Raw genomic sequence first — 12,541 nt, forward strand, 5'->3', positions numbered from 1 at the left:
TATACGCAGAGTTTACATATGGGTTTACTGCAATCTACATATTGTCTGAGATGTAACATCATTTTCATCATCACCTTGGCTCCCCACCGCTTCCTTGTATGCTGAATGAGGCAATCACCTTCCATTCCTTTCCAGACCTATTACCTGTCCATCTGAGGGAACGTTAAGCAGGCTATCCTATGTATGAGCACTTACACTGGCAGTTAAAGATTCCACAGTAAAAGGAGTAGGTCATTGTGTGATGCATTCCGTTACATTGTGTGCCGACACATTGCATTCTATAAGAGAACCATTGGAACATAAAACAAATACGTTTCAATAGAAGATAGGGGCGATCGAGGAGTTAGTGTGGGGGAAGGCGAACCTCTACTGCTGTTTAAATAAACATGGTCGATGTGAGAGATAAAATAATTAAGCTGAGGTTAATCAATGTGCGGTCACCTTACAATCAGGAATGTAAGGACATGGCTTCCTGATTACCAGCTCCATCATCCATGATAAACAGGAGTGGGCTGAGAGCGCTTCCCTGCCTCAAACCAATGTTCACACTGAACTCCTCCGACATCTCAGGACCAACCAAACCTCTTCCCTCCGTCCCCTTGTGCATCCCCTCTGCCAACCTCACTTCTGCTTTCTTTGCTCCCATCCATCTCAGTGTCGCCATCAGCATCTCTCTCAGGACTGTGTCGTAGGTTATTGCGATGACATAGAGTTATGGCGGCCTCCATGTGGTGACGTAGGTTATTGCGATGACATAGAGTTATGGCGGCCTCCATGCGGTGTCGTAGGTTATTGCGATGACATAGAGTTATGGCGGCCTGCATTGCCGTGACGTAGGTTATGGCGCCTCCATGTGGTGACGTAGTCGAGAGGATTTCCAAATACCATGGGTATAGAGTTTCTTCGTCTTTACTTTGTTTCTTTCTCTTATGTATATACAATCATGTTGTGTTTAGAATGAACTCTTCGTTCGTTATAACCGAAGATGTGGGATCACCCGATATGCCTCAGACCACAGCTGATGTTAGACCTCAGCGTTCAACATGGAACTGATTTGTACCATTCAGTTTAATTGTTCCCACGGTGGATATTTGATGATTATCGAATTACTGGAATCATTGATTTATTATTGGAGATGCTTGTTTTCTCCTAACCATGCATGAACCAGGAAGTGGAATTGTATCCCAAATATATCAGATAATCCAGAGTCTCCATAATTCTGTTTGAATTCAGCACTCAGTCTGTGTTTCAAAACTCAACAAGAAAGAGCAATCAGAGATTGCAAACCCTCGCCAGGATGTATTTTCAGTGGTTTTTAAGGCTTTTGTGTTAAAACAAATATGGCGGCCGAACCACGTGACCGATGACGTCATTATTTTTTTTCTAAACTAATTTATTCCAAGATTATGCTCAAGAAATTTCATCTTGATCGATGAAGTTTTGTACTTGTCGAATTATGACGTCATAATGAAGGCACCTATGTCATCATCATTAACATATTTTATTCCTCATGGAGAGTTCTTTACAATGAGCCATGTCTCAATTTTTTCTATTCATAGTGTAGCAGCAGAGCAAACCTGTTGTGCATTTTGTGATACAAGCACCAAATATGGCACAAATGTACATTAATATGTTGCGAACATTTTCAGATATTGGGCCACTTGAAATTCCGTAATTTTTTTTTTCAAATTTTTTCAAATTTCGTAATTTCAAATTTTTCGGGTGACCGTCACAATTTCGGTCTTCGAGGCCGGCCGATATAGTGGGGCGGCTTAGCCCAAATATTCAAAAGAATTGTGCATTTTGTGATACAAGCACCAAATTTGGCACAAATGTACATTAATATGTTGCGAACATTGTGTGGTCAGCAATGAAGACGAGAGTCTGAATTACATGTATGCAAAAGACCTTGTGAACCAGTGAAGCAAATACACGGGTAAGCATGAATTAAATCTAGGGCATGATATAATTTCCATGATGTTTACCTCTACACTCAATGGTGGAAGGAGGTAATGTTTTGATCCCAGCTTGTCTGCATGTCTGTTTGTCTGTTAGTCCACAAAATTCCAGACAAAGCTTGTAGTAGTGGTAGTTGTAGTGGTAGTGGTGATAACAGAAATTGTTATATAGAACTGAACTTATATTATTATTATATGCAGAAAATAACTTCATTTCTATATGCCCTGCAGTGGACAGGTTAATTGGTTTATGCACTGAAGGGGTCACCCTGGTGTGCACTGCTGTGTTCTGCCTCACTGAGTTGTTCAGGTATGATGTACTCAGCACAAGCTTCCGGTCGGCCCGGAGGTGGGGGTGCGGGGCCTGTCACGGAACGTCAAAACAAACGGCCTGCCGGGGCCGCCCAAAAGTCGGGCGTGAGGGGCGCGTCCACTAATGGAACGCCTCTCGCTTCCCAGATCGAGGGCCACGTGGTCAGGAGAACCTCGTCCCTTCCGGTCACACTTTGCCTATCGGCCGGCCTCGAAGACCGAAATTGTGACGGTGTCACCCGAAAAATTTGAAATTACGAAATTTGAAAAAATTTGAAAAAAAAAATTACGGAATTTCAAGTGGCCCAATATCTGAAAATGTTCGCAACATATTAATGTACATTTGTGCCAAATTTGGTGCTTGTATCACAAAATGCACAATTCTTTTGAATATTTGGGCTAAGCCGCCCCACTATCAGCGCTTTCGGAGATATAGAGGTGCAAAGTTTTTCGGTTTTTCCAAGATGGCGGCCGAACCACGTGACCGATGACGTCATCATTTTTTTTTTCCTCCACCAATTTATGCCTACATGACGCGCAATAAATTTCATCTTGATCGGATGAAGATTTGTACTTGTCAAATTATGATGTCATAATGGAGGCACCTTTGACATCATCATTAACATATTTTATTCCCCATGGAGAGTTCTTTACAATGAGCCAAGTCCTTACATCGAGGTGATGAAGGCAAATGTTCAACTGATGGCAAAACCGTAATTCTGATCGAAGGGGTCACATCCATGTGAAACCTTGTTCAATACGTCAGAGATTGATTTATTTTGATCATTACAATCATTTGTTTCATTATGCGGAATGAAAGGCTAACCCCCGCTCTAGTAGGGAAAATGGCCTTTAAAATGCATGTTGTTGTTATGCGGAATGTCTGCTTTTCACTCATTGGATTTTTATGAGGAGACAATAATTAAAATAAATGTTAAGTTTTGAGAATTTTTTTTTTCCATTCGAGAATCTCTTTTGAAGTGAGTGTATTTATTTAAGTATTCTTTGTCTATATTTACCTACGCCACCACCAAAGGTATACACCTTGTCTACTTGTCTTTGGTATACACCAAACTGTCTGTCTGTTTGTCTGTTTGTCTGTCTGTTACTTGCGAAAATCGAAGATTTTTCAAGTATATTGGTTGGTCTTGTGCGTTATTACTTGGCAATTTTTTTTTTTTTTAAAGAAATATGTTGATCACTCTGGTTTGTGTGTTTTTGTGTGTGTGTTTGTTTGTCTGTCCGCTCACTTATACTTGCCTACAGGTCACAATTTTAAACCGATCTTCACGGAACTTCACCAAATGGTGGAGTTCGTGGTCCGACAAAATCCTATATATTTTTGAGGTCAAAAGGTCAACATAGGCTAAAGGTCAACCACTTTTTTTCGAATGAATAGGATATACATATCAGCTAACTTAATTAAACCACAAACTATTTTTGAGATCAACAGAGGCCAAAAGGTCAACAACAATTTCCAATTTCGAAAATCCTCAATTTTCATCCGATTGATGAGGAATTTGAATGGGATTTTCATATCAGCGAACTGAATTCAACCACAAATTATTTTTGAGATCAGCATCGGCCAAAAGGTTAACATAGGCCAAAGGTCAACCACTTTTTTTCGAATTTCTAAAATCCTCAATTTTCATCCGATTGACTTGAAATTTGAAAAGGATTTACATATCGGCTAACTGAATTCAACCACCAACTATTTTTGAGATCAGCATATGCCAAAAGGTCAACATAGGCCAAAGGTCAACAACAATTTCCATTTTCTAAAATCCTCAATTTTCATCCGATTGACTTGGAATTTGAATGGGATTTATATATCAGTCAACTGAATTCAACCAACAACTATTTTTGAGGTCAACATTGGTCACAACATCAACATAGGGCAAAGGTCAACCACTTTTTTCAAATTTCTAAAATCCTCAATTTTCAACCGATTGACTTGAAATTTGAATAGGATTGCCTATCAGCTAACTGAATTCAACCACCTACTTTTTTTTTGATCAACATAGGTCATACGGTCAAGATAGGCAAAAAGGTCAACCACTTTTTTCAAATTTCTAAAATCCTCAATTTTCATCAGAGTGACTTGAAATTTGAAAAGATTGTCACATCAGCGAACTGAATTCAACCACCAACTATTTTTGAGATCAACATAGGTCATAAGGTCAACATAGGTTAAAGGTCACCAACTTTGTCAGATTTTTAAAATCCTCAATTTTCATCCGATTTAATTGAAATTTGAAGAGAATTTGCATATCTGGTCACTGAATTCACCCACCATGTATTTTTGAGGTCAACATAGGCCAAAAGGTCAACATAGGCCAAACTTCTAAAATCCTCAATTTTTATCTGATTAACTTGACATTTTAAGAGGATTTCCACATCTGGTCACTGAATTCAACCATCAAGTATTTTTGAGGTCAGCATGGGCCAAAGGTCAACATAGGCAAAATTTCTAAAATCCTCAATTTACATCTAATTAACTTGAAATTTGAAGGGAATTTGCATATCTGGGCAATAAATTAAACCACCAATTATTTTTGAGGTCATCATAGGCCAACAACATATTTGAGGGATTTTGTAAGTATCATGCCATTTCTTGTTTGTTTGTCTATTTCTTGTTACTTGCCGGAAAAGATTCCGGCAAGTATGTTGGTTGGTTGGATTGTCTGTCTGTTTGTTACTTGCGGGAAAGGATTCCGGCAAGTATGTTGGTTGGTTGGTTTGTTACTTGCCGGAAAAGATTCCGGCAAGTATGTTGGTTGGCTGGTTGGTTTGTCTGTCTGTCTCTCTGTTTGTGCACAGTACTACGTCTACACCGTTGCACATAGAATCGCCATACTTTACACAAATATTTGTCTTGCCCTGGGATAGACTGTGCCCAATTTTTACTCTCTAGGCCCAAGGCCTCCATTATGACATCATAATTCGACAAGTACAAAACTTTCATCCAATGAAGATGCAATTTCTTGAGCGCCATGTCGGCATAAACTAGTGGAGAAAAAAATAATGATGAGGTCATCGGTCACTTGGTTCGGCCGCCATCTTGGAAAAACCGAAAAACTTTGCACCTCTATATCTCCGAAAGTGCTGAATAGAAAAAATTGAGACATGGCTCATTGCAATGAACTCTCCATGGGAATAAAATATGTTAATGATGATGTCATAGGTGCCTCCATTATGACGTCATAATTCGACAAGTACAAAACTTCATCCAATCAAGGTGAAATTTCTTGAGCATAATCTAGGAATAAATTAGTTTAGAAAACAAATAATGATGACGTAATCGGTCACGTGGTTCGGCCGCCATATTTGCCCAAAATGGCCGATAAAAAAGTATATTCCGGCAAGTCCTCGGTCTCTGACCGATTTTTCATCTGTCTGTTTGTCTGTCTGTTTGTGCGCAGTACTAAATCTACATCATTGCACATAGCATCGCCATACCTTACAAACATATTTGCCTTGCCCTGGAATAGACTGTGCCCAATTTTTAACTATCTAGGCACAAGGTCAAGCTCAAAGTCACCCAAAACGTGACATCACTGGGGTCGAGTTTTCATTTAAAATATATTTCAAGCCACTAAAACTCTAAAAGTACAAGAGATATGCATTCACTTACTGTTGCTGACATATAGGAAGTCACATACGTCATTTCATTTGGCACCATGACCTTTGACCTTGAGTGACTTTGAAAGGTCAAACTCAAGGTCAAGAATTGTTTTTATACTAATAACTCTGTCAAAGTACATTCCGGCAAGTCCTCGGTCTCTGACCGATTTCCAGTTTGTTACTTGCCGGAAAAGATTCCGGCAAGTATGTTGGTTGGTTGGTTTGTCTGTCTGTTTGTCTGTCTGTTTGTCTGTTTGTGCGCAGTACTACGTCTACATCATTGCACATAGAATCACCATACCTTACACACATATTTGTCTTTCCCTGGAATAGACTGTGCCCAATTTTTAATTCTCTCGGCCCAAGGCCTCCATTATGACATCATAATTCGATAAGTTGACAAGTACAAAACTTCATTCAATCAAGATGCCATTTCTTGAGCGCCATGTCGGCATAAACTGGTGGAGAAAAAAACCCAATGATGACGTCATCGGTCACGTGGTTCGGCCGCCATGTTGGAAAAACCGAAAAACATTGCACCTCCATATCTCCGAAAGTGCTGAATAGAAAATATTGAGGCATCGCTCATTGTAAAGAACTCTCCATGGGGAATAAAATATGTTAATGATGATGTCATAGGTGCCTCCATTATGACATCATAATTCGACTCGTACAAAACTTCATCCGATCAAGATGAAATTTCTTGAGCAAAATTTAGGAATAAATTAGTTTAGAAAACAAATAAAGATGACGTCATCGGTCACGTGGTTCGGCCGCCATATTTGTTTTAACACAAAAGCCTTAACAAAAGCAAATCCTAAAAAGATAATTGGTTTTGGGTCGTCCTTTCCGCATATCTCGTGGGATTGTGCGTTGGAAAGACGACCATGATGGCGGGGAGTGGTTGGCAAATCAAAAAAAAAAGTACATTCTGGCAAGTCCTCGGTCTCTGACCGATTTTTCATTTGTCTGTCTGTCTGACTGTGAACAGCATATCTCAAAAAGCTGTGGACGGATTCGGACGAAATTTGGTGGAGATGTAGTGTATGTGACGAGCATGAAATGATTAGATTTTGGTGAAGATCCGGATGCGGATCCGCCTACTAGAATTTTTAGTGATTTTTCACGATTGAGTGATAGGGCAAAATACGATAAATAGCGCGATATCTCAAAAAGTTATGGACGGATTCAGACGAAACTTGATGGATAAGTTGGGTGTGCGACAAGGACAAATCGAATTGATTTTGGTGAAGATTCGAATACAGATTCGGGTCAGAGAATTTAAAACATTTTCAAGTGATTCTTCACCATTGGGTGATCAGGCCAAAAACGATATATAGCATGTTTCAAAAAGTTCTTTGCGGACGACTTCTAACAACTCGGTGGATGATTTGGTTATGTGACAATAACAAGCTGATTCGATTTTGGTTCAGGTCTGAATCCAGATCTGGCCTATCAGTGGGATACAAAACCTAAACTGTGCAGCTTGGCGGAGGTATGCTCTCTACCGAGTGCCATTCTAGTTAGAATAGTCTTTAGAATTTAGGACATAAAGAAACACCCCCAATAAATGTTCCCCTCACTCTTCTCAGCGAAATTATATTTTTCAATATAATGTAAATTTTTTGGGCCCCACCCCCTTTACCCCCCCGCCCTCTCCCAATCTCTCTAACCTAAAATCATGGATCCGCGTTTGAAAGGGGTTATGTCTTTCATAAGGATTGCAGGGATACGTTGATGATTCATTCGCGTGTTACCCTTTTTATTAATGTCTATTTTGTTGAAAGAAGACATGGTCGTTGAAAACACTCATTCATTCACTCACTCACTCATCCCTCCCTGGCCATAGATCATGTTGGATATAAAGCCAAGAGAGCGGGTAGAAGGTCTAGCTCGTGCGGTTTAAAGTGCAGGCTGCACACTGTGCTCAAAAATATATAACGATCGCGAACTTGTAAATAAGTATAGAAGCCCGAAATCTCAGCTGCAAATGTAAAAGCCGCAAACACAAGGCGCATTAAGCTGAAATATGACAATCATTTCACGAGTTGTCGGCGTGTTGACATTAAATCGCATGTGCAATGACCAGGCATGCTTGCTTTGGCTAAATCACTAAATCCCCGTTATTTTACTCATTCTCGTCAAAGCAAGTACCAGCTTGGGGCACTGCAACAGGGGCGCTGCATATCAGTAGCACATGGAGACTGAATTGGGAGTGAGCTGTGTACAATAATGGATTGATGAATTGTGTGATTAAAATAAATAAGTAATAATCGTAAAATAATTAATTTATTAATCAATAATTGGCTAATGGCATACCTAAACCACCACCGTTTCATCCGAATCTGTAACTTTTTGAAAATAAATAAATAAAGTAATTCATCGATTAATTGATTTATGAATGAATCAAAAATACCCTTTATAGCCAAATCACATAATAATGGTAAAATAATTAATTTCTTAATCAATTGGCTAATAGCATACCAAAACCACCACCGTTTCATCCGAATCTGTAACTTTTTGAAAATTAATTAGGTAATTAATCGAATAATTGAATAACTAATCGATTAATTGAATAATCAATAAATCAAAATTAGCCTTTACAGCCAAATCACTTGGTCACTGTCATGTCTGAATATCAGCTTCCTAGCTCAAAAGGTGCCTGAGATATTGCCCAGAAGAAAGAGAAAATAAATAAGTACTTAATAAATTGAATTATTCAGTGAATTCATTAATGAAAAAATAATAATTAGTCAGGTTCGACTGCTGTTTTTACCAAAGCATGTACTCACTATTGTGCCCAAATTTCATCTTCCTAGCTCAAAGGATGGCTGAGATTGCCCAGACAAACAACAAAACAAGAAAGAAAACAAACAAACGGAGTGAAAACTAAGTACTCCCTTTTGGCGCGCGTCATTGCCAGGCCCCCTTTGGTGTCCAACAGGGGCGCCGAGAGCCAGAATGGGCCCCGGGGCAATACTTAGTGTTGGGCCCCTTTCATCCCGTTTCAGATCGAATATATTAAGATAAAACCTGACCATGTAATATTATGTAATCCTGCACTCCCAGCAATGATGCAAGCAGCAGCCACAGGATGCACACGAAAGGAGAAAAGGAGGATCGTTCAAGTTATATATAATTACGAGCAAAAGTACCTGGCTTTCCCGAGTAACAATGAGTCGCATACTGACGGCAATATGAAGTGAGTGGGGGGGGGGGGGGGGGGGAAGAGGAGGTAAGGAGAGGGGGCGGGAGGGGTGGAGGGAGGGGAAGAAGTTAGAGAGAAGAGGGAGGGAGGGGAGGAGGGAGGGAGGGGAGGGGGGAAGGAAGGGGGAATGTGAAGAGGGAGGGAGGCGAGGAGGGGTGGGGGAGCGAGGAGGGGAGTAGCAGGGAGGAGAGAGAGAAGGGAAGGAGGATGGAGTGAGGAAGCAGCGGGGGGGGGGGGAGGGGGTTAGGGGAGGGGAGGGGAGGAGAGTCACCACATGTCGCTGAGCTATAAACCCCGGAAGGGAGGGGGAGTGAGAAAAAGGGTGGGAGCAAGAGGTGTGTGGAAGGCATGCACGTCACTTTATTAAAAGGGAAGGGTGGGGATGGGACAAAGAGGGAGAGAGATTGAGAGAGATAGAGATAGAGATAGAGATAGAGATAGAGATAGAGATAGAGATAGAGATAGAGATAGAGATAGAGATATAGATAGAGAGAGAGAGAGAGAGAGAGAGAGAGAGAGAGAGAGAGAGAGAGAGAGAGAGAGAGACTGACTGTTTCTTCCTTTTATTACAAGAGTACAAAAAAACAGTTATGTTCAGTCACAAAGAAACAAAACACAATAAAATGGTCTCAAGGAAAGGTTATTTTCAAGTCATCATCATCAAGTGTGCATATGACATCATTAAAAACCCACTTTTCTTTAAAACATGTTAAATTCTTGTTCATTTTAAAAAACCGGTACTCTAGCTTTAGTCTTGCATTTACAAGAGCCTTAAGGGTGAGCAGTACATCACATGACGAGTCAGAAGCGTTTCCCATTTTTTTCTTCCTGGATTTATAAATTGCAAACTTGGCCTGGCCAATTAAAAAATTCATTAAAACCACATTCCTAAGGGAAGACGGTCCTAAAACACCATAAATAAAAACATTGTGATTGAAGAGGGAACCAAGCTTCACAAAGCGTTCCTGAAGGAATGTAAAAAGAGGTTGCAATCGTTCACACTCCAGGTATATATGCGGTAGGGTTTCAATGGATGCACAGAAAGGGCATAGATTAGAGTTAGCAGTAGAAAACCGGTTCAGTAAAACATTATAAGGTAAAATCCAGTGTACAAGTTTCCATTGAATATCTCCAACATACTTTGGAGTAGGCAAGAGATAAAAACTTCGCCAATTGGGGCAATTGGGTGGTATTGGGGGTAAAACATCCCGCCATCGAAGCCTCGGGTGCTCAGAAAATGTTTTTGCGTATAAAATTTTAACGTACGCGTTGTACAGAGTTTTCTTTGGAAAGGCGGGAAGGGATAATGCAGTATCATCAGGGCTGTTCAGGCCAGGGGACAGATTAAGTGGCGGGCTGAAGACTAGGAGTTTGGGGAAGTCACCCGCTGTTTCCTCGGGGGAAGGGCCAAGTTCCTCGCAGGTATTACGATACGTTGTGGATATCCCTTGAAGGAACCGAGAGATGATCCTGACAGATTTTATTCCGGTTTTTTGTGCCACAGCGGCAGCACTCAGCCGGCAGCTCCCAGACTCTGTCATGAGGTCTTTCACTCGCAGCAGCTTGGCATCAACAAAACGTTGAACGAGTCCCCTATTATTCAAGCTGTTTTCCAGGAAGGGGTTGTAGCATAGGGGCTCGTTCAACAACATTTCCATGTTGTATGTTGCCATTTCACGGGAAAAGGACAGGGCTTGCCAGGCGTTCATCACCCCTTGGTAAAAGGTGGGCAGCAAGGATGAATCGATTTGATGAGGGTTCATCAAGAAAAGTTCTCGGTCGTAACCCAGCTTGCATGTGAGCTGTAATATGCAGTTAGCCAGAGGCCTCCAGAGTAGGGCTTCATCTCCATATACAAGTTGGCGCACGATATGAAGCCGGAAGACCATAATCCGGCTGCGGATATCAATAAGACCTTGGCCACCTTCAGCGAGTGGCAAGTATGCCACGGGGGTTGGAGCCAGTGTTTCCCGCTCCAGAAAAAGTCGACAATGCTCTTTTGCAGTGTAATAAGAAGGCTCCCAGGCGGTTGTAGGCATATCATCTTATGCCATAGCATAGAGGCGACAAGATTGTTAATGACGAGAGTTCTTCCGCGGTACGAAAGTTGGAAAAGAAGTCCTTTCCAGCGGGCCAGTTTTGCCATTACCTTGTCTGGTAATCCCACCCAGTTCTGCTGCTCAAAGGTGTTGTCGCCGAGGAAAATACCGAGGTATTTAATGCCACTTTTCTGCCAGTTCACTCCTCCTGGTAGGACAATTGGCGGGCAATCTCCAGGTCCTATCCAAAGGGCTTCACTCTTCTTCCAGTTTACCTGGCCTGAACAAGCCTGACAATATGTTTTTAGTGCCTGAGCCACCGCAGTGACGTCAGTACTATTTTTTATATAAATACAGACATCATCTGCATAGGCAGAGACTTTTAGCGGTGTGGTAAGAATTGATCCAGTGAAGCCAGAAATGTGCGTACGTAATTGGAGCAGAAGAGGTTCGATGGCAAGAGAGTATAAAAGTCCAGATAGCGGGCAACCTTGCCGTACTCCCCGTTGTACAGCAATGGGGCTACACAATACTTGATTAATTTTAAGAACACTGGATATATTACAATACAAAAGTTTAACGTACGAGATAAAAATAGGTCCAAACCCAAAATTCTCTAAAACTCTAAAAAGGTACATGTGGTCAATACAGTCAAAGGCTTTTCCTTGGTCAATAAAAAACAGACCAACATTCATATTAAAATTGTTACAAAACCGAATGGTATCACGGATAAGAAAGATATTATTAAAAATAGTACGTCCAGGAATACAAAAGGATTGATGTTCTCCTATTAGTACATTCATAAAAGGTTTCATTCGATTAGACAAGGCTTTGGCTAAAATTTTATAATCCGTACATAAAACAGAAATAGGACGCCAGTTCTCTATAAGTTGAGTGTCCGCTTTCTTAGGAATTAAGGTGGTGACTGCTCTCCGGCAACTCCACGGCAGTTGTCCATCCTCTAAACATTCATTCAATACCCGCAGTAGGTGAGGTCCAATGGTGTCCCAAAAAAACTGGAAAAATTCACTTGTCAGCCCATCCAGTCCAGGGGCTTTATCAGGTTCCAAGGCCTTCAAGGCAGCGGTGAGCTCAGGTAACCTAAGAGGATCCTCCAACTGCTGCTTCTGATCCTCCGCCAATGTTGGAAGGTTAGAAACAAGTTCCGATATTGCATCCTGGTTAATGTCATGCCGCATAAACCGTTGTTTAAAATGTTTCCGGGCACATTCCCTGATTCTGCCATCTTCATAAAGGAGTTCCCCATCATGGAGCAAGCGTGTAATCATTGACGAAGAGGCCCCCCTTTTAAGGCTGAAGAAGAATTTGGTTGGAGCATCAAGGTCGTGTATGTACCTCATCTTCAGGCGCAATAAAGCATTTTGTGCTCGCCTTTCGGA

This window comes from Myxine glutinosa, chromosome 10, assembly GCF_964187855.1.
Source record: "Myxine glutinosa chromosome 10, kmMyxGlut1.1, whole genome shotgun sequence".
Lineage (NCBI taxonomy): Eukaryota > Metazoa > Chordata > Myxini > Myxiniformes > Myxinidae > Myxine > Myxine glutinosa.